The sequence below is a fragment of the Aethalodelphis obliquidens genome, unplaced genomic scaffold (assembly GCF_003676395.1).
Source record: "Aethalodelphis obliquidens isolate GAN/ISIS:26980383/991018 unplaced genomic scaffold, ASM367639v1 scaffold20, whole genome shotgun sequence".
Classification (NCBI taxonomy): Eukaryota; Metazoa; Chordata; class Mammalia; order Artiodactyla; family Delphinidae; genus Aethalodelphis; species Aethalodelphis obliquidens.
Genome location: NW_020837964.1, coordinates 20432631 through 20453700, shown reverse-complemented (window position 1 = coordinate 20453700; position 21070 = coordinate 20432631). Strand labels below are relative to the sequence as shown.

Sequence of the window (21070 nt, the reverse complement as noted above, 5' to 3'; positions counted from 1 at the left end):
GGTGCAGTGTGGCAAAGTGCATGGCAAGGTGCTGACGTGCTGTAAGTGCTGGCATCGTGATTAGCTAGAGTTGAATGATCAGTACACGAGCTCTGGGTATTCTGTTAATGGAGAGGAAGGGAAAGCAGCGGTGGCGTAAAGCACGTACTACGTGCTTTTGTATTTAATCCTCAAAACAAGCCAGGGAAGTGGGTGCAGTATTCCCATTCTAAGGGAGAAGAAAGCCTCAGAGGTTAAGTGACAGACTGAAACTGGTATCAATAGCAAGAGATGTTCAGCCACATGTGCCTGCCTTCTGGGTACCCTGTGATGCCAGGAGGCCTCGGGGGCTGCGGGGAGATTAGCAAGTCACAGGTGGGCTGGGCGGCTGCCTGGACAATGTTCAGAGAAGAGACGACATGAGACAATGGGGCTGACTCACTGAGGAGGACAACATCCCTCCAGGACACACCCTGAAGCCTCAGGAGCAGGCATGCAGGGCACTGCCCATGGCTGGTCCCCCACCCCGAGAGCAAAGGGGCTTCCTCTGGCCTTTCGGCACGAGACCGAGGGAAGGGAAGGCATCCAGAGGTGAAGTAGACACAGCAGGTCTGCTGTAACCACCCAGATCAAAGCAGCCCACAGCCTCCAGCCTGGATACTCTCCAGAGGCACGCTGGGTCCCCAGCCCTTCCTGCATGTGCTCCCTCTGCTTGGAACTCTTCTGCATGCTTTTCGGCCGGAATTCCTGTCTCTGTATAAAAAGCCCTTCCCTGGGGATCCCTCCAGGAACTACCAGTGTGAGTGAGAGACTCTGTCCTGAGCTCCCAAAGCATCCTGCATTCTGCCTGTCCTGGAACTCTGCTACCCCCGTACCCTGTGCAATTGGCCACCTCCACCCAGACTATATGCTCCGAGAGGACGAGGTCTGTGTCTGTCTCACTGCCCTGCTGCATGTAGTTCAAACTCCATCACACAGGGTGGGGTACGCTAACGTCGTTGCTAATGATATCATTGCTGAGTGAGACGCCGTAGGTGAAATTCTGTGTACACGGCACAGTGATGTACACGTGGGCAAGGGGAGATGCTCCAGGTGGGTTAGGTACAGTCTTTACAGTGAAACAGGTTCTAGGCTGTTGGTGGAAGTGCTTCTCCATCCATTCACTCATGTGTTCATTCATTCAGCACGTGTCTTTGTGGTGTCAGGTGAAACTACGTAGAAGATCCAAACGTTGGTAAGACATAAAGGATGGCGGCACCGGGCATAAAAGGGCATGAATGCCGCAGTGCGTGGCAGGTGCTGTGCTGGAGGTCAAAGGCAGGGAGTGCATGATTCTACCTGGGACCAGCAGAAAAGGCTAGTTTGGCAAACAAGGAGAAGGCAGGACCTGCTGGGCCGCGGGGAATCATGACGGACGTGGGACAGAGGTGCAGCTAGTGGGGTTCAAAGTATTTCCGTCCAGAATGAGGGAGCGTTGGGACATTTTATAAAATCCCCAAGAGCACTGACGTGCCAACCAGAGAGAGAGGGGAACGAGGACTCAAGTCTTCAGCCCCGGTCCTATTTCCTTCTTGGGTGGGCGTCTAGGCTGGGCTGCATGGCAACCTCTGCCCAGCAGTTAAGTCCTGAGTCCTGGTGGGTGTCAGTGTCATTGACAAATGCTGAGACAGTCTGAGCTGCCGCTCTCAGTGTCCGGATGTGGCTGAAACATGACACATTAGAGACCCCGGCTGGAAGGGGGTTGCTCTAGGGGACTCCTTCCAGGCTGGGACTGTCTTCATCAAACCATCTCCCCCTAAAAGGCTTTTCCTTCTCACTCAGGTATGATTAGAAAAATGACCAGGCTTTAAGCTAAAAATACGAATGCTTTATGTTCTTCCACAGGGGGAGAAAAATAAGACAAGAGAACCTATGAAAGTAACAAGGAATTTCATCCTTCAGCGGACTCCAGAATGGGTATTTTAGACTCAGCCATCCATAAACACTGCGTAATAGCAGACTCTTGTAGTGCAGAATGGATTCCACAGAACGAGCCACACATCTGCATTGGGCCCAGCAAGGCGCAGGGCTGAGGGGCAGGGGTGTCTCTATGAGCATTGAACAATCTAAGTGATGACTGGCAACCTCTGTGCCCAGGTAAACAGATGGCACCATCAAGGGCCAATCCACTGAACAGCATCGTCTGCTGGGATGTGCAGAGGGGAGAGCCCAGGCAGCTCGAGTCTCCTGGGGATGGGGTTTTGAACCGAAGGAACCCCGATCTCATCCACCCCTTGCCTGTGACCTGTCTTGGATCCTAGCGGATGCAGGGCTTGTGAGGTGCTGAGTGATTTGGCCCCAACTTCTGCCCGGGCATTATCTCTACAACCCGCTTCCATTCTCACCCTCGACTCAGGGCGACAAAGCTGTCTGTCCCTCTAGCTGTCCTCCCTCCATCCTCTGCAAGCCCTGGGATTCTGTGCTTGCAAGTCCCCCCGCCTAGTTTAGCCATTCCCCAGGCCTTCAGCTTCCAGCTTAAGCATCACACCCTCTGGAAGGCCCCCTGATGGAGATTAGCTGCCTCTTCTGCAGTGACTTGTTGATTTGAGGCAGTAAATGCCAAGCCTGCCATACGCTCAGTGCCACCTCTCTCCCAGCCCCACCCGCGCCCGGGCTTCCTCCTTGTCTTGCTGCATTAACCAAGCTACACACACACACACACACACACACACACACACACACACTCACACACACTCTCACACACACACAACTCTCTCTCTCTCTCTCCCCCTCTCCCCCCCGCCACCCTGCCAAACCTATGAGTCCCCCATTCCTGGAGCCAACGTCCTTCCCACATCTAAGTCTCCATCTGTGCAGTGATTCAGGGAACTTCCCATCTTTGTCAAATTGAATTAAAAACTCAGAACCTCCTCCTCTTCCTTCAGTGCTGAGCTCACACGTCACCTCCCTGAAGCCCCTCCTAACCAGAATCCACAAAACTGCCCTCTCTCATTTGTGCCCCTACATCCCCTCCACCTCCCAGCAGCAGTCTGTCCACATGGGTGTCCCAGTCAGCCGAGTTCAGACCATAACACCTGGTTCTAAGCCACTTTTAACATCCCTGCTTTCTGCACTGCTCCTGACACACAGGAACCTATGTCACTCCAACACCAGGAACAGGGACACTAAAGGGGCTTCCTTCCCTCGTTTTATGAGCTTGTAACCTGGGGCCCACGAGGAAGGGGCTTGCAAAGACTGAGGGTCTCAGAGGGTTACACCCACTCCTCCGCTCAATTCAGGAGCACGTGTCTGAGATTACCAAATAGGGGGGCAAATTCTGCCCCAGGAAGACCGCGCTCTGTCCATTCTGGGTTTGGGAAAAGAAGGTAACAGTGTTTAATAAAAGCCAGCATTACAGGTTGGGGTTATACAAAAACAGCCAGCAGTGTGGAGGATTCGCGGTGTATCTACCCAGCCCCACGCTACACATCTTACATCCCTTCTCTCCTTTATCCTCAAAACAACCTGATGAGCTAAGTTCAACTACCCCGGCTTTACCGAACAGGAAATCAAGACAGCGAGTAGCAGAGTATCTGCCTGGCCAGCCACACAGATATTAAGTGGTCAAGCTGCCTTTCAGGGTTCAAGCTCCAGTGACCTGGGTCCAGGACCGCAGCTCAGAACTGCCGTGCGAGCCCCACCTCTCTGCATTTGGATTTCTTCAGCACGTATCTGGAGTCTGGCTGGCGCTCGGAGAGACCGAACAGCTTGCACACATTTAGATCAACTTGTCAACGGCAGGCTTGCTCACAACAGATCTTCCCCATCCATCCTCCCCTGACTCGGGAGGCTGACAGAGTGGTATATTGGATTTCCAAAGGTGTGTTTCATTAGAAAAATACATTCTTTTGATCACCCTCTGTCTTCCCAAAGTCACAAAGGCTGAAAATCAAGTTGCCCAGCGGAACTCCATTCATCACAGACATAAACATCAACTGTCTACTCCTCCTACCGCCACCTTCAAAGAGCACATGTCACCTGGAGGGAGGACAAGACGACGGGGCCAGGGACTGGGGAGGCCTGGGTTTGAATCCAAGCTCTGCTGCTACCCTTGGGCAAGTGTGACCTTGGGCAAGTCACTTCTCCTCTCTTGGTTTTTGTTTCTCCATCTGTACAGCAAGCCTGGCCTGTCTAAACTATGAAATGACTGAATGAATGAACTGATGAATTAATGAATGATGTGATATACCCGCCATCTTCCTGCCCTGAGATACTATGACTCTGACGCATTGATCTAGTGAACAGCACAGCCTGGTTACTAACCACACCAGAACCCAGGCACGCAGACGCGGAACCAGCATGATACACGTAGTCTCTTTACTTGAGAAGACTTAAAGCAGCAAGGCTTTAAGCTAGACCCCAAGCAGGATGAGAGGTTTGTGAAGGTTGGGCCTCTCCTTTTCTGCTCACACTTGAACCCAGCTGCCACTCACAGGCTGCCAGCATGGGGCGAGGGGCTGCCCAGGGTTGGGGGTAGCTGAGTTGAACACAAGCTGACCCCTCAAGGTCGCTCCAAGCTCCAGCTTCTCTGATTCAGTATAGTGGCTGTGAATAATAGATCTGGTCTCTGACACTGTGCATGAAAAAGCGACCTGGTACAAAGTCCTATTAAGATAAATCACATTTAAGTTTAGGGAATTATACGTTTGAATCCTGTAATTTAATGTCACTGTGACGCAGGAGAGGAAGGCGAGGGAACTCAGTTAGAGGCTGATTAGACCACGTGACTCAGCAGCGCTGGGTTGCCTCCTGCCTCTGCTGAAGAGAGTTAAGCATGGTAACTCCAGCCCTCATGCCTGTTTTCCCACCTGTAAAATGGGGACAGTCCTAGTGAAAGAGAGGAAGTGTGGCCTTGAATCAAAGAGAGAAGCAAGGGCTCCAAGGAAAGGCCCGAGGGTCCCCAGTTAGGCACCGCCGCCCCCCCCCCAGCACCCTCTTTCTTCCCTGACCCTGGCGGCTCCTCCTGGGGTCCCGCGTAGGCTTCAGAGAGTCTGTAAACTCTGCACCACAGGATGTAAAATCTGTGTGGGGGTCAAGTTGGCAGGGAAGGTGGGTCTCTCAGAGCTTCCATCAGACCTTCAGAAGGTGGCAGAGCTCAAAACACCACAAACCGCCACACCTCTCCATCCTCTGCTTCAGCATCGGCTGCTCTAAAATCTCTCCCTCTCTAACCAACACCCAGCTTCCTGCTGCGACCCCTCTTGGCTAGAGTCACCATCCTAGCTTCTCACTCTGTCCTGCCGTTACTCCCATCTCCCCCTCCCACTCCAACCGACACTGCTTGTTCCAGCGTCACCGCTGGTCTCCCAGGAGCCACCTCCATCAGTCTTCATCCATCTTGACATCGCTCCAGCATCAGCCACTCTTTGCCATTTCACTGAATCCCCATCCCCTTTTGGCATCTGTGAACCCAGACATAGTCCTTCCAGAATCATTGCTAAACAAGCTTCTCTTGTATTTCTCCTGGGTTCCAGCCTCTTCCCTTCTCCACTCATGCAGCGTGGTCTCCCTGGTCAGCCCTTCCAGCACCTCCAGGTTGAGGGGGCCCAGGTTAATGCCCACATAGACATCTTCTTGAAGGTTCAGACCCATCTATCCAACTACCTCCTAGATCCCACGGAGACCCCTGGCATTCAGCATTTAAGAACAAACTCATTCATTTCACATCCATCTCATGTAGCCGAGATCACTACAAACTCAGCGGCTACAAGAAGATTTCCTCCTAAACTTCATATCTCTTTTATCCCCAATATTCTGTTGGACATCAACAGATGTCCTTTGAGGGGAGGAATATTCCATCAGGGGAATCATGAGGGTCAAGGATCCCATGAAGAGGTTAAGGCATTGAGGGAGGTTCTGTAATGGATGGAGCGGAGGTTCCAGAATGCGTGGGGTGGAAGTAAGTAGGTGGGAGAGGGTGGGTGGAGGCTGAGTGGGGGTGTGGAGGCCATAAGGAAGGAGGTGAGAGTGCTCGGTCCAAGGAGACGTGTCATTGACATGGAGACGGTGATGGGTAGAGTCAAGGGCAGCGTGGGATTGGGGGAAAGGATACAGATGAGCTGAGCCGACATCTACGTTCAAAATGGAACATGGGGGCTTCCCTGGTGGCGCAGTGATTGAGGGTTCGCCTGCCGATGCAGGGGACACGGGTTCATGCCGCGGAGCGGCTGGGCCCGTGAGCCATGGCCGCTGAGCCTGTGCTCCGCAATGGGAGAGGCCACAACAGTGACAGGCCCGCATACCAAAAAAAAAAAAAAAAAAAAGGGAACATGGGTGCAAGTTTTCTGTAGTGCTGCCACAAATGTTCTGCCCCCCCACCCCCTGCTTTCTGCCAGAGTCTGAGTCCACTTGTCTTACGAAAGCTCAGTAGGTGAGCTAGTGAGGGGGTGAGAAGAAAGATCTTAGCAAGGGATGCAGGCCTATCACAGCACGGCAACCAAGCTCTACAAGATGGAGGTGGAAGGAAGCAGCATGGGAGTCCTGGGGGCCCGAGACCAGCACGAAAGGAGTGGCAGAAACAGAACACGGGTGCTCGGTCTCCAGTAATTAATATCAAAGAAGGATTCCCTTTACGACTGCTTCGACCGAATGATGATGGTGATTATGACGACTCTGATAGAAACAATAAAAGAAGAGCTTCTCTTTCTGCAGCACTTCCTGAGTCTTAGCGAAGTCTTAAGCTTTAATAGCTTCAGAGATAGAAATGCTATAAATATACAGAAAACTCATTTGAAAGTTGGTCTACATTTCTTTTGCATTTATTCACGTTGGTGAATTTTTTAAAATAAGTCTTTAAATTTCCTTCTTTTCTTCCCAGCTCCTCTGGCTAAACACAGCGAATACTGACGGAAACAAAAATTTAAATTAAAAATGTATAAATTCACAAAACTAAACACTTAAAGAATGGAAAAGCTTCAACTTTCAAATAATTCATTTGGTAGGTTTATAGCATGTATGCTTCTGATGTTATTAAAGCTCAAAATTGCACTGAAGCTTTTGGGACACTGCATTTAAAAGGCATCATCATCTTATCCAGTTCTCTCGACAATCCGCCAAAGGTAGGTACTGTGATCACCCCCATTTTAGAGACAAAAAACTGAGGGTCAGTGAGGTTAAGAGACTTGCCTGAGTTACTCAGGGAGAAATTCTGGAACAGAGGCTACTGCCCCTCGTGATCAAAATGAAATTCCAACTAAGGAGAGTTTGGGGAAGGATGTCCCCCAGCTCAGGCAATGGCCTCTCTCAGAGGACCTGCCAAGCAAGTTGCCTTGTGAAATAGCAAGGAGTCATTTGAGCAGACCACAGCATGGAAGGAAAAGCAGAGAGTGGGCCTGAGAGATTGTCTCAGGAGGAGCGCTCTAGGGTATAAGGGGAATCAGCCTTGGGCTGGGCTGGGCGGGGACAAGCTGAGGTGTTTCAGGGCTGTTTACACTGACTGCACGGGGCTCTTCAGTCCTTCCTGACTGGGGGTGTGTGGACCAGATGGGGAAGGACTAAGGGAGAATAAAAGGAAACCCAAAGGGCGAGGCAAGAGTTGCAGGAGCAGAAATGGATGAGAAACGTGGGGCCTGGTGACACGCACACCCTGCACGGCTGCTCAAATATTAATCCACAATGTATTTTAATGACACAGACACCAGTCAGCCTGAGAAGGAACATGAAGGGCTTCGGATACCCTGAACGATGGTGTTGTCACTCCAGATTTTCATGGTCTCATCCTGAGCAGGAGCTTCAGCAAAACCCCAAGCAAATAATCAAGGTGCCGGATGCCGGCTTCCGTATGTGAGCCAGCGGCTCCCTTACGACCGCATTGCATCTGCATCCCCTAAAGCAACAGACCCCACAGACCACATCTCAGATCCTACTGGGAAAGGGTCAGGCTTAGGGGCTGCTCAAAAAATGAGCCCCTGCGTGCCCTTGTGCACGTGATGGAACATCTGAAATTCAGTTCTGACGTCTGTGAAGTGGGAGGACGTTAGGCTTGGGGTGAACATCAGCGACACGGCGTGTGAGAGGACCTGCGTGGGCCCAGGCACGCAGTACGTGAGGAGACCAGCTCTGGACCCTTACGTTCCCAGGGCTCACCGGTTCCCAGCGCTTCCTCATTGGGGCTGCTTGGGGTTGGGGCTCCGAGCAGAGCAGCGAGTCACCCACCGTCACACAGCTTGTCGTAGAAGGACGGGGCCCTCGGCTCCCCCAGCTGCTGTGTGCTGACTCCTCCCAGAAGGGCCAGCCGGCCGTGGGGGAGCAGAGGAAACCTGGCTCACTCCCGCGTGACCTGGAGAGACCACCCCTCATCTTCTAAAGATGAGAAGGGATGCAACGCCAGTTTTCTTAGACCCATGGTAGAGAGAGACTCTGAACATGGATGTGAACAGAAACAGGACTTAGGGGCTGCCTCTGAAAGCCACGGGACCCTGCTTGTTCCTGAGGGGGACGCAAGACAGCCAGCACATCCATGGTCAAGGGGAGGAAGAGAGACCTCACGCGCTGGACACAGGCAGCCTGCTTGAGAGCGTCCATCTACAACGCCTTCATCCTTCAAGGAGACAGAATGGGCTCAGGAAGCACAAGTGCACGGCCCAGGGTCTCTCAGCTCCTCGGCGGCCACAGTGAGATGAGTGAGCCCAGCATCCAATGCTCCTGACTCAAAGGCCCCATCCGTGCCCCACGGGGCTACCTCTCCAAGGCTCAGGTCAGGTCAGGGAGACTAAAAGACCCCAATCTGGGTCACCTGCAGGCCGTTCACGTTCCAACCTTCCTGCCAGGACAAAGGGAGCAGGGTGCACACCTGGGAGGAAAGGGCTGGCATCAGGCGCGGGGAGGACACCCCACGTGGGGACGTGATGCGGGGAAGGGCGGGCCTACGCGTGAGTCCTGGCTCCCCCTTCAGCTCCAGTTTTCCCAAGCAGAAGATGGGAGCGACAGCGGTAATACCCGTCTACCTCACAGGACGCTGAGGGTCAAAACGCAGAAATGCCTCTGACGTGGCAAACACTACACAGGTGTTGTTTGCCTCTTCCCCTCCCTTATGCAGCCACAGAATCATTCTTCCAAACGGACCTCCACATGCCCCTCTCCTCACAAGCTGCTGGCCTCAGCTTCTACATCAGAAAATCTGAGGCTGTGAAGCTGCCTTCCAGGCCCGGCTGCTGCAGACAGCTGCACAGGCTGTGCACTGTGCCACATGTAAGGAGCACCCCTGGAGCTGAGCAGAGCTGTTATCTTTCATCCAAAGGGGTACTGTGAGAATTTCATTTGTTAGATCAGTTTGGAAAATGCCAAAAACTGAGAAGATTAGCCATCATCACAACAGCTATCAAAAGAAGGCTCACAATTACCCTCTCTCCACTGATCCTCTATTGGCAGTCTAAGCATTTGTGGTACTTACTCTCTACCGCACTGTCCAATCAGCAATGACGAACACACACACAAATTATTTAAACTCAGGTGTTAATCACAACCCCGAAGGTTGCTCTCTCTCATAACGCAGTATTTTCCAAACTTGAATGTGTATGTGAATCATTTGGAGAATGTTGTGAAAATGCAGATTCTAACTGCGGGGCGGGGGTGGGGGGGAGGTTTAGGAGGAGGAGAAAGAAGAGAAGGGAGGTGCTGAGACTCTGCCTTCTGACCGTCTCCCCAGACCTCGTTACGTGAGGCTGAGGCTGCGTTCCACTTTGCGGAGTGAATTCGTTAACTCCCGCACCGCCACGCCTCGGCGTAAGGGATGCACTTTATTTTCCTCTCGATTTGTTGAGGACCAGCTAGAAATGATGGGTCAGGAAACTGAGGCCCACAGGCCAAATCTAGCCTGCTGCCTCCTTTTGTAAATGCGATTTTATCCACGCCCATGGGGCTGTATTTATTTCTGTCTTGTCTCTGGCTGTGTTTATAACATGGTGGTGCTTATTTATTCACATATTGTCCACAGCCCTCTCTGCACAATGGCAGCAGGGCTGAGCAGCTGTGACAGAGGCCGTATGGCCTGCAAAGCTGAAAATATGTACTCTCTGGTCCTTTAAGAAAAAGCTTTCTGACCCCCGAGTGAGACGACCAAGCCATTAAAGGGAGACAAACTTGCATTGGGTGGGTGCAGGGGCCAGGGTGAGAGAGACAGGAGGGAGGAATGCTGAATTTAAAATCAAACACACTCCATTACACTTCTGGCCCCAGGGCCCGGCTAGCCTACTTGTTTCAGAGTTACTGTCGGTCCTTCTCCACAGCATGATGGTAGATGGGGTCTCCTCAGGTTTCCCTGTTGGTGGAGAAACCGGATACACCCCGGGAAGCCGAGGCAAGTCCATCCTGGCCTCCATCACAGAGGCCTAATGGCATTGGCAGAAGCCGACCTGTACGCAGGGGAATGTGATCTGTTTATTGCGGTCCAAGGTGTTCTAGGAAACCCAGCTGGCCCCGGCTGTGTCCGCAGGCACGGCCCGCCACCCCTCAGAGAGCCAATTCATCCTGACACTAAGCCATCCAGCAAAGGATCCGCTGTCGAGGGGCTGGCGATAAATAACCCTTTGGGGTGATTTCAGCATTTGTTCAGGAAACATGTATTTTATGGATCTAGAGACTCTCCAAGCCGGGCTGCTCTGATCCCTCCAGTGAGTCACAAAATTGTCTCAACCAGAGTTCTGACCAGGTGACTCCAGCTTCTGTTTGAACACTTCTGGTGATGGGGAGCTCACTACCACACACGCACGTGCCTGTGTAACTACTTGCAAGGAAGATACTCCGTGAATAGAGTTCTCACTTGCTTCCACGTGACTCCCATCCACTCTCCGAGTGCTGTGTTCCAGAGCCAGAGAGAAAGTCTCACCCGTGTCACCATCGCAGAGCTTCAAACCTCTTCTTGGAGGTGAACTTGGGTGGATACACTGCTTGACCCCTTGGAGCCTCCATTCCCTCACATTTGCACGAGGAAGGCCCTGAACGAACACGTAGAATGTGTGTGAGGGTCAGTTTAGCAGCACTTGTCCAGCTATCCGCAGTATCACGTGGCATGCTCACACCAACTGTGTGGAGTAGAAATCAGTGATTCTCATTCTACGAATAAGGAAACTGCTGCTCAGATGGGTAAGTGACTCAGCTGGGGAGGGTTTCAAATCCAAGCAGGCCTGATGCAGACTTCATGCTCTGTGGGTCTTCTCACCTCCCTGGAACGTAGGGGACCAATTTGGGAAGAAGGAAACCCTCAAGCCTACGAATTCCAGATCTGAGGGTTCCAAAATAAGCCCATGAAGGTTTGAAATGAATCAGGTCAATGCAAACCTCTCTGTTTAGAAAAAGGAAATGTTTTCTCAACTTCTCCAACAGGAAATCTGATTTCCGTCCTTGTCACCACTTGATCATTTCTTCCCAGCTGCTACCGAGATCACAGCTTCAGAGACGGTTAAATGTTTGTCACATTTAATACTATCATCCCCATTTTTCAAGTACGGGAAGCTGACTGATGCTTGAAATGCTGGGATTAAAACTCAACTGCCTTATACCATGAGAAAACCATAATTCAAAAAGAGTCATGTACCACAATGTTCACTGCAGCTCTATTTACAATAGCCAGGACATGGAATCAACCTAAGTGTCCACTGACAGATGAATGGATCAAGAAGATGTGGCACATATATACAATGGAATATTACTCAGCCAGAAAAAAAAGAAATTGAGTTGTTTGTAGTGAGGTGGATGGACCTAGAGATTGTCATACAGAATGAAGTAATTCAGAAAGAGAAAAATACCATATGCTAACACATATATATGGAATCTAAAAAAAAAAAAGTGGTTCTGATGAACCTAGGGGCAGGACAGGAATAAAGGCGCAGACATAGAGAATGGACTTGAGGACACGGGAAGGGTAAGCTGGGGCGAAGTAAGAGAGTGGCATGGACATATATACACTACCAAATGTAAACTAGATAGCTAGTGGGGAGCAGCCGCATAGCACAGGGAGATCAGCTCGGTGCTTCGTGACCACCTAGCGGGGTGGGATAGGGAGGGTGGGAGGGAGACGCAAGAGGGAGGGGATGTATTATACATATAGCTGATGCACTCTGTTATACAGCAGAAACTAACACAACATTGTAAACCAATTATACTCCAAAAAAGATATTAAAAAAATAAAAAATTAAATTTAAAAATTTTAAAAAAACTCAGCTGCTTGTGCAACTGTGTGTGCAGGGCCAACGTGCACACTGCTGCCCAGACGTTTGTCACGGGGGTGGCATAGGATGGGGTCTTCTCTGACATGCAGGAGCGAGGCTGGGCAGCCAGAGACAGGGGCCGGCAGGGTGCTAAGTCCTTCTCTGCACCCATGTCCCTAACATCCCCCCTTCTGTCTAGTTGTTCCCACCACCCCTGCAATTTTTTTTTTTTTTTTTTTTTTGCGGTACGCGGACCTCTCACTGTTGTGGTCTCTCCCGTCACAGAGCACAGGCTCCGGACGCGCAGGCTCAGCGGCCATGGCTCACGGGTCCAGCCGCTCCGCGGCATGTGGGATCCTCCCGGACCCGTGTCCCCTGCATTGGCAGGCGGATTCTCAACCACTGCGCCACCAGGGAAGCCCCACCCCTGCCTATTTGAAGGCATCCATCTCTCTCACCTGCATGACTTCAACCCCATCCTCCATGCCAGTGTCACTGGCTCCCTCTGCAAACTTTTTCCCACATTCCCCACACGGCCACCAGAGTGATCCTCAGGTATAAATCAGATCGTGTCACATCCCTGCTCAGAATCCTTCAGTGCCTTCCTGTTGTCCCCAGGGCAAATCCCACACTCCACGACACGTCCCAACAAGGTCTGCTCTGCTTGACCTCTGCCCGCTCTGAAGCCTGGTCCCTGACTGCGGCCCCTGCAGCCTCGGGTCCAGCCTCTGAGGGCTTGCTTCCAATCACCCCCACTGGGTCAGGCTCTCACCTCTGCACTCTGCCTGGAACCCACTTTCCAGCTCTCCATGATGGCAGATTCCAGATGGCCACGGACGCCTTGGCCCGTCTCCATCAACAGGGGCGGCCTTCATCCTCTCCCCTTGAATCTGGGCAGGCTCCGTGGCTGCCTTGAGCAGCGGGGCTCAGGGAGGGAACGCCCTGCCAGCTTGTGGCCCCAAACCTTAGGAGACTGGCAGCTGCCACCCCCTCTCTGTTGGACCCCTGCGTGGCCTGCAAGAAAGCTGCCTGCCTCCCGGAGAGGCCAGCCGCCAACTGCCCGCTCCGAGGCCCCGGGCGTCAGAGGGAAGCCCTCTAGGATCCACCAGACCAGCCTCGCCTCCAGCTGAATACTGTCAAAGGACCTCAATTAATGCCACATGGAGCAGAATTCCCCAAATGAGCCCTATCCAAACTCCTGGCTCACAGAATTGTGAGATACAGCAAAATGGTGGCTGCCTCAACCACTACGTTTCGGGGCAGCTAGTTACACAGTAACAGAGAACCCCACACTCTCTCTCCCTCCCCTCTGTTGACTAACAGGCATGCACCCGTTCCTCAGGAAGCCTTTTCAGATGACACAAGTCCATCTTAGGTGCCTCCGCTCCACGTTCCCATGGAAATCCACACCTCGCCCATCTGAATGTGCCCAACTTCTCTCCCAATGCCTTAAAGGTCATACAGAGCGAAGTCAGTCAGAAAGAGAAAAACAAATACCGTATGCTAACACATATATATGGAATCTAAAAAAAAAAATGGTCATGAAGAACCTAGAAGCAAGACGGGAATAAAGACGCAGACATAGAGAATGGAGTTGAGGACACGGGGAGGGGGAAGGGTAAGCTAGGACAAAGTGAGAGAGTGGCATGGATATATACACACTACCAAACGTAAAATAGCTAGCTAGTGGGAAGCAGCCGCATAGCACAGGGAGATCAGCTCAGTGCTTTGTGACCACCTAGAGGGGTGGGATAGGGAGGGTGGGAGGGAGGGAGACGCAAGGGGGAAGAGATATGGGAACGTATGTATATGTATAACTGATTCACTTTGTTGTAAAGCAGAAACCAACACACCACTGTAAAGCAATCATACTCCAATAAAGATGTTTAAAGAAAACAAACAAACAAAAAGGTCTCCAGAGGCAAGGATCCCGTGTCTGTCTGCCTCAGCCCTGTGCCTTTAACAGGGAGCACAGTCGCTGTCCAGTAAATATGAATGAGGAATGCAACACTGGGATTTCTAAGGGGTTCCCGATTAGGGGTGAGAAGTGAGCTAAGGACACAACCAAATTCTTAAAGCCAGCAAGCAGGCTAGGAAGGAACTGATGCATAAATTATGTCCAGCCGAGGAGGCTGGGCATACAGATATTCCAACACGCGACTATTAAACAGCTCTAAACATTTCCATCTGTGATAAGTGAGTCCTAACAATATTACTTGATAAGACAGGTGACAACTCCCCCGCCGCCAACACCCCCTCCAGACACTTGCACTCACCTGGACACTGGCCTGGTTTATTTGTCCATTCATTCCTCCATGCATTCATGTGTTCAAGAAGCGTCTATCAAGCACCTCCTGTGTACTGGTTGCTTTGCCAGTTGCTGGAGGTTTAAAGCCAAAAAACCACGAGGTCACCAGGGCCATGACGGCCAGACCTGGAGCACCTCAGACAGACTCAGTGCTAATCAGGGAAGGCTGCTCCCTTGCAGGGAACTTGGGGTGAGTTCTTGAGGAAGCAGCCCCAGGTAGAGAACTCCCTGCATGCCTTGCTCCTGAGTCATCAGGAAACTGATTCCTCGTGGCTGCTAATCATGAAATTCAAAGCAGCTGAGGACTGGGGCTAAAAAAGGGAGGTATCCTCGGTGGTGGGGCAGGAGCAGATGCTTCCCAGAAGAGAGAAATCAAACAGGCAATGCCCAAGGCTTTCAGTGATGGAGGAGGGCTGAGACCTGTTAAAGAGAAAAAAAAAGGAAAGCTTGAGGCAAAACCCAGAGTTAAAGCTTAATTAAGAAAGCAGGAATTTTAGGTTCACACAAATAAGCAAACAATCCCCTCAGCCCCTCCTAATCATCACCAAGTAATTGCTTCAAAGCTGTGGTTTGCTCTGCTTGGACGATCCTTCAATACAAGTTGATAAAAGTCATGGGCATACGAGTGAGTGGAGAAGACGCCCCTTGACACCTCACTTCCTAGCTTGACCTTGGCCGTGTGTGACCCGGGCAGGTCACGTCTCCCCGGTGGCGCCTCTGTTTCCCTCCACCCCAAACACCAGGGTGTGGGGGATGAAGTCAAATGGATCCTGCGTCTCCTCTTGTCCCGGAGCGTGTGACCTACTTTGATATTTGGCACAAACTCACTTTGAGTGCAATCCACTGGGGTTCACGCCTTACCTCCATCATCTATGACCTGTATGCCCTTGGGCACAGCACGTTAGCACTTGGGACTTTGTTTTTTCTCACCTTCAGATTGGAGTTTTTAATGCCAACCCCCTGCTTCTGTGAGAATTAGGGAAACCAAGGTCCAAAGCCTCAGGACACAGGGAAGTTCATCTTATTTCTCCACAGGAGAGCTGCGGCTGTCTCTCACAGGGCACTGCCCAGCCAGCCACCATCAACAACTCCAGAAGGCCGAGTGGTGCACTCGTGCAAAGGATGCTGGCAGCGGCATCACCAGGGGTTTGTACTGGCTCTCCCGCTGCGTGGAACAGTTCCTTCTCCCCGGAAGAGGAGCTCTTGCTTGACTAATAATCCCTCCTTACTCTCCAGGCCATGACTTGGGAGCCCCTTCCTCCTGGGTGCTACCCCAGAGCCCCAGGTTCAGGGCTGATTCTCTTGCTACCATCAGACCCTTCAGGACGTACACAATTACCCACCTCTTTGTCCCCCCCGTCCCTCCCTCCACTCCCAGGACTGGAAGCTCTGTGAGGGCAGGGACCGAACCTGTTTCCTTCACTGCTGGGTCTCCCGGACGCTGTCTGACGCTTCATAGCAACGCCATGACTGTTATCTAGGTCAGCTTTTTGAGTCATTCCAACCCTGCTCCTGCATGGCCACTAGCTAACTGCCTCATCTTAGGGAAAACAAAACACATCTAGTTTCTAGTTTCACCTGTGAAATGCGCTCAGGAGTAACTAGTATATTACTAGTTACTCACCAGAAGACACCATCGATTGCAGGACACCTGTTTTCTTATATATCACTAAGAAAGAAAGACGACTTCCAAAAACCTTTGACCTGATGTTTTTTATCTCTTGGAATTTTCATTTCATAATTAGCTTAAAGTCTCTTTGAGATTTAATTGGCGTAGATTTTATCCCATGTCACCCTTGGCACACATAAAAAGGAAAACTGATAAATGAATCAAATTGGTTGCAGTATTCCTAAACCTTCTTCATATTCAGAGTCACTTTGCCATCCAAAATCATCAGATAGGTAACTTTCCCCGGCCCTCCGTGTCATCAAGATTATTGGTGACGCAGCATTTCTTACAAGAATCCTGAAAAGAGCCAAAAGTCGTGTTTGCTGAGTGTTTAATCTGGCTTTGCAGCAACGTAGCGCTGGTCTACTATCGATGTCTGCCCCCCAGACATTGCTAAATAGCTCTGATCGGCCAATTCTGCATCCCTTCCTCCACAATTGTTTGATTCCTGGGGTCTAAAAGAATGCTCCTAGAATGCTTCTAGAATTTTCATCCAACTTGCCGACACCCATTCTGTGGGTTTTGATGCTTGTACAAACACAGCCAATGACAGGTACATCACGATGCTACAGGACCAACAGCAATTATAAGATGACAGCAGTGATAAGGCACAGCCCAATTTCCAGACATTAATGAATGAAAAACTATGCCTCTTGATATTGATGAATTACAGTGCCTCGTGGGGGCTGCCCTTAGCATGAAAGCATGACTGTTTTGAAAAGCTTCTCGCATAGGGCCTTGCACGCGGTGGGAAATAACATCATGTTTCTTTCTTTCTCTCTCTCTCTTTTGCCAGCCTGGAGATGTTACTTCTGATTGTAAGTCTCCTGACTGTGATGCGTGGTTGATGGAAGGGAAGGGAGGTTTCAACACACAGAATAAGCATCTGATGGGAAACCGGGAAAAGGTGAGAGGCAATATAGGACACTGGGTTTCTAAACCTACATCTACAGTGACCGTATCATTTATCATCCAAGCCACGACACTTTTGAGAGTAACAAAGGTAGCTCTCAATAATTTCACTGGGCCCATAATCAAAAACTGAGGCTGGCCCAGAAGATCCTGGGTGTATGACAACCTACCATATCCCATCTTCCATCCAGAAAGTCAGGCTGAAATCACATGCAAAATTCACTCTGCTTGGAGTACCTTTTTGTCCAAAACGAGAAAGGCCATGAGATAACTGATGGGCATGCAGGTACTCTTGGTGCCCATCCCAAGAAGGCTTAACAATAAACTCCAAAATTGGTTAAAATACAAAGCCGCTGTATTGTGGGAGATGCTCCCCTTCCCCAGCTGTTATTTATGGTGCAGAGAAAAAGGAACTGCAATGATGCTGGATCTGCTTTTATTGGATAAAAATGGGAGGGACAGTGAAAGATCATGGTGAGATAACATGCAGAATTTCAGGAGGACACTTTAAAAACGTGTATTAGAGGAAATGAATTTTTCACTGGCTAAAATATATCCATTTACAGTCGGAACATCCCTATATTTATGAGTGTTTTTAGCTCTCAAAATAGTAACTCAGGACAGAATAACAAACAGTCTCTTAATAGCCCTAATTTATCACACTCAGCAGTTTAAGAAGAATAAATAAAAAGAAATAGGAATGTGAGAGAGAGAAAGTAGGAATCCGAAATACTGGAAATGATACCGCCCAAAAGTTTATTCCATGTCAGTCTTCTTAAGAAAATGAATCTTAGAGAGATTTTAGCTCAAAGAAAGCCAAGAGTGGCTTTAAAAGCACCCAAGGTTGGGTGCTGATGGGGGTGAGGCAAGGTGGGGGTGAGGAAAGGAGCTTGGCCGTGTTACTCCATCTCCCTTTGATGAATGAAGACCTTTGCCTTCACATCTTTGAACGTATTTCTTTGAGGACTCCAATTCTCAATCCCCTAATTGTTTTCTTCACTCCCCTGTCCCTTTCCTTGCCTGGTCTTTTCTGTGGGCTGCAACCAATTTATATCTGCAACATCACTTGGATCACCACCTCCCTCTGGGATGCCAAGATGCCACACAGTGGAAAGTACACAGAAGTTGGAGACAGACAGACCTGCGTTCAAATAAGATTTCTGATGCTTTGTGCTGTGTGACCTGTGGCAAGTTACTGGACCTCTCTGAGTCTCAGTTTACCTCTCCATGAAATGAGATTAACACAGAACCACTAATCCCTTCTTTGCATAACTTTCCTTTGTCACTAGAATTGTCGTCTTCATCCATTCATGGCTCAACTGCACAGCAGAGATGGGCACAACGTTGTAAATCATCTACGCTTCAATAAAAAGAGGATAAAAACCCAACATGGCTCATAGTGTTCAACTCACTACGATTTCAACCTAAGGAAAAACATTATTTGCCACATAAATATTAGTTCCCTTAATATATAAAGATTCCTAAGATATTAATAAGAAAAGCATAGCCAAAGCAAAATAATCATAATTGTAATGAGAATCATAAGAAAGGACGTGAGCAGGAAACTGGCAAAAGAAGAAATAAAAATGACCAACCAAAAATGACTATTTAAAAAGAGAAAATCATCCAAACTGGTAATTAAAGAAATCGAAATTAAAACAATGCCTGTGAACTTTTAAAAGTTCAAAAACAATAATAGTAAGTGCAGAAAACTGGTGCTCATGGAGCTGTAAAATTGGTAAAACTCTTCAGGATGGCAATGTCAAATATCTATCCAAAGTCTTAAATATCTGGCAACACTTTGGCTTTAAAATTTCATTCAAGAAATTTATCTCGGGGCTTCCCTGGTGGCGCAGTGGTTGAGAGTCCACCTGCCGATGCGGGGGACACGGGTTCGTGCCCCGGTCCGGGAAGATCCCACATGCCGCGGAGCGGCTGGGCCCGTGAGCCATGGCCGCTGAGCCTGCGCATCCGGAGCCTGTGTTCCGCAACGGGAGGGGCCACAACAGTGAGAGGCCCGCGTACCGCAAAAAAAAGAAAAAAAGAAAAGTATCTCAAGGACAGTGTTTTATTTTAAAGTTCACAAAGACTTAATGTATAATGATGTTTATCATGTTATTTAAATTACAGAAAAGGTGAAAACATTCTAAATGTCCGACAACAAAAGATGGGTAATGTTAAGTAAAATAAAATGAAATTCATTGCAGACATTTAAAATTATGCTTTTGAGAAAATTTAACAACAGGCAAATGTGCATAAAATAATTACTAGATGCAAATAGTAGTTATCTCTAGATAGTGGGATTATGAATGACTGTTCTCTTTGCAAATTTGTGGATTTTGAAATTTTCGTTTTAAAGGAAGGAAGGAGGAAAGAACAGAAGAGGGAAGGAGGAAAGAGTGGACACTGGCAAGAGACAAATTTGGTTCTACGATGTCCTCTACTGGATGGCAGTGCAAATATTAGAACGAGTCAGGAAAGAGGAGGTGGAATTGGGTGATGGGCTTGTCACTGACGTACAGTGTGAGGTTCTGCTCTTTCCTTCACCTTGCGGCACCGCAGTTTTCTCCCCTGTCAGATGAGGACAAAAGTTGCCAGCCCAGCTTATGTGCTGGGTTGCTGTGAGGATCAAAAGGGGTGCCACGTGTGAAAGCACTCATAGAACTGCAAAGTGCTCTACAAGTCCTGGGAAGCGTATTGCCTTCGTTAGTGCGATCGTTCTCTCTTTCTCCATTATCCTTTGCTGGAGAGCTGCTTGTCAGGCGATGAGGCGCACTCGGTATTTCCACATACGCAAAGTGAAGTGCATGGGGCTACCCAGGTCTATTTCAACAGATCTGCCATTGAGACATCACCAAGCAGGCACCAGAGACCTCTGTGACTGTGGGCGGGAGCACACGTGGACCTAAGAGAACAAACCTGGCATGGGGCGACCAGGCTTGGAGTTAAACTTGTCCATTGTAAGCTGTGTGGACTCAGACAACCTGCTCCACCTGCCTGTGTGCCACTCATTCATCTGTGAAATGGCGATAGTAACGCCAGTCCTAATTCCATCACGTGATCATTTGGGAGGATGCATTCAAAGCATGTGGTTCTTGATGACCACCAACATTAGACACAACATTGAGCGTGCTGTGTAATCCTGGCCATATGGTTATATTGCATAGAAAATACAAGCCCTACAGGATGGGGTTCCTCTCGAACTAACAAGCAATACTTGAAAGAGGCTGCATGAGCACATTCTGCAGAATCACTGATTTTAAACAATAATAAGTATTATTATAATAAAACAAGTTTTTCTTAAGACTTCTCAAAGGCCTTACTATGCTTTTGTATATGTGAATCTCCAAGAGTAGGTTCAATTTCCCAAAGACCTTGGGCCACGGAACCCTGTTTTTATGAAGCATCTGCCTCACGTTCCTTAGCACAAACCTGGTAGATGTTGACCTGAAACAAAACCAAGCTGAGGGCCCCGGCTGGGTTCTAACCTTGTCTCTCCAATGCATTGCTCTCCGGAGCCCTTTTATCCTGAACCAAAGATGGAGCATCTAGTTTTCTTAACGGAAATATCACTCTTACCCATTTAGGCATGTTAGTGCCAACATGTCTTATCCACTCACCCATCGCCTTCCTATTAATTATTGGGTTTTAATTAATCCATCTATCTATCCATCTATCCATCTGTCCATCCATATGTTTATTCCTATTTTACAGACTGAAAAACCAAGGATCAAGAAGATGAAGTAATCTGCTTCAGGGTAAGCAGAGCTTAGGCTCAACTCTAGATGTCTGATTCCAGGGTCTGCTGTCTTCTCATTGGATCACCGTGCCCCACCTCCCCACTGCCCCTGCCAGGCCCCAGACACCAGAGAGTCAGGAAGTCAAATACAGAAGTTGGAGAGGAGAAGGAAGCCACAGCTAGACTATCACGCAGGAGCAGCTGTGAGCCCTGGAGTGGCAGAGAGCTAGCGAGGGCCGGACTGGAGAGAGACTGGAGCTCCCTCCATCCTGTGGGTG

General features: G+C 49.6%; 1 long non-coding RNA gene across 1 annotated transcript in view; it reads right to left on the bottom strand.

The window, feature by feature from the left end:
* The window catches only part of LOC113627243 (uncharacterized), a 230310-nt gene that overhangs the window by 94327 nt on the left and 114913 nt on the right, over nucleotides 1-21070 (bottom strand). Inside the window, exon 3 of the long non-coding RNA XR_003435483.1 lies at nucleotides 14441-14892. This is a non-coding gene — a long non-coding RNA (uncharacterized LOC113627243). The remainder of the gene's footprint in view (nucleotides 1-14440; nucleotides 14893-21070) is intronic.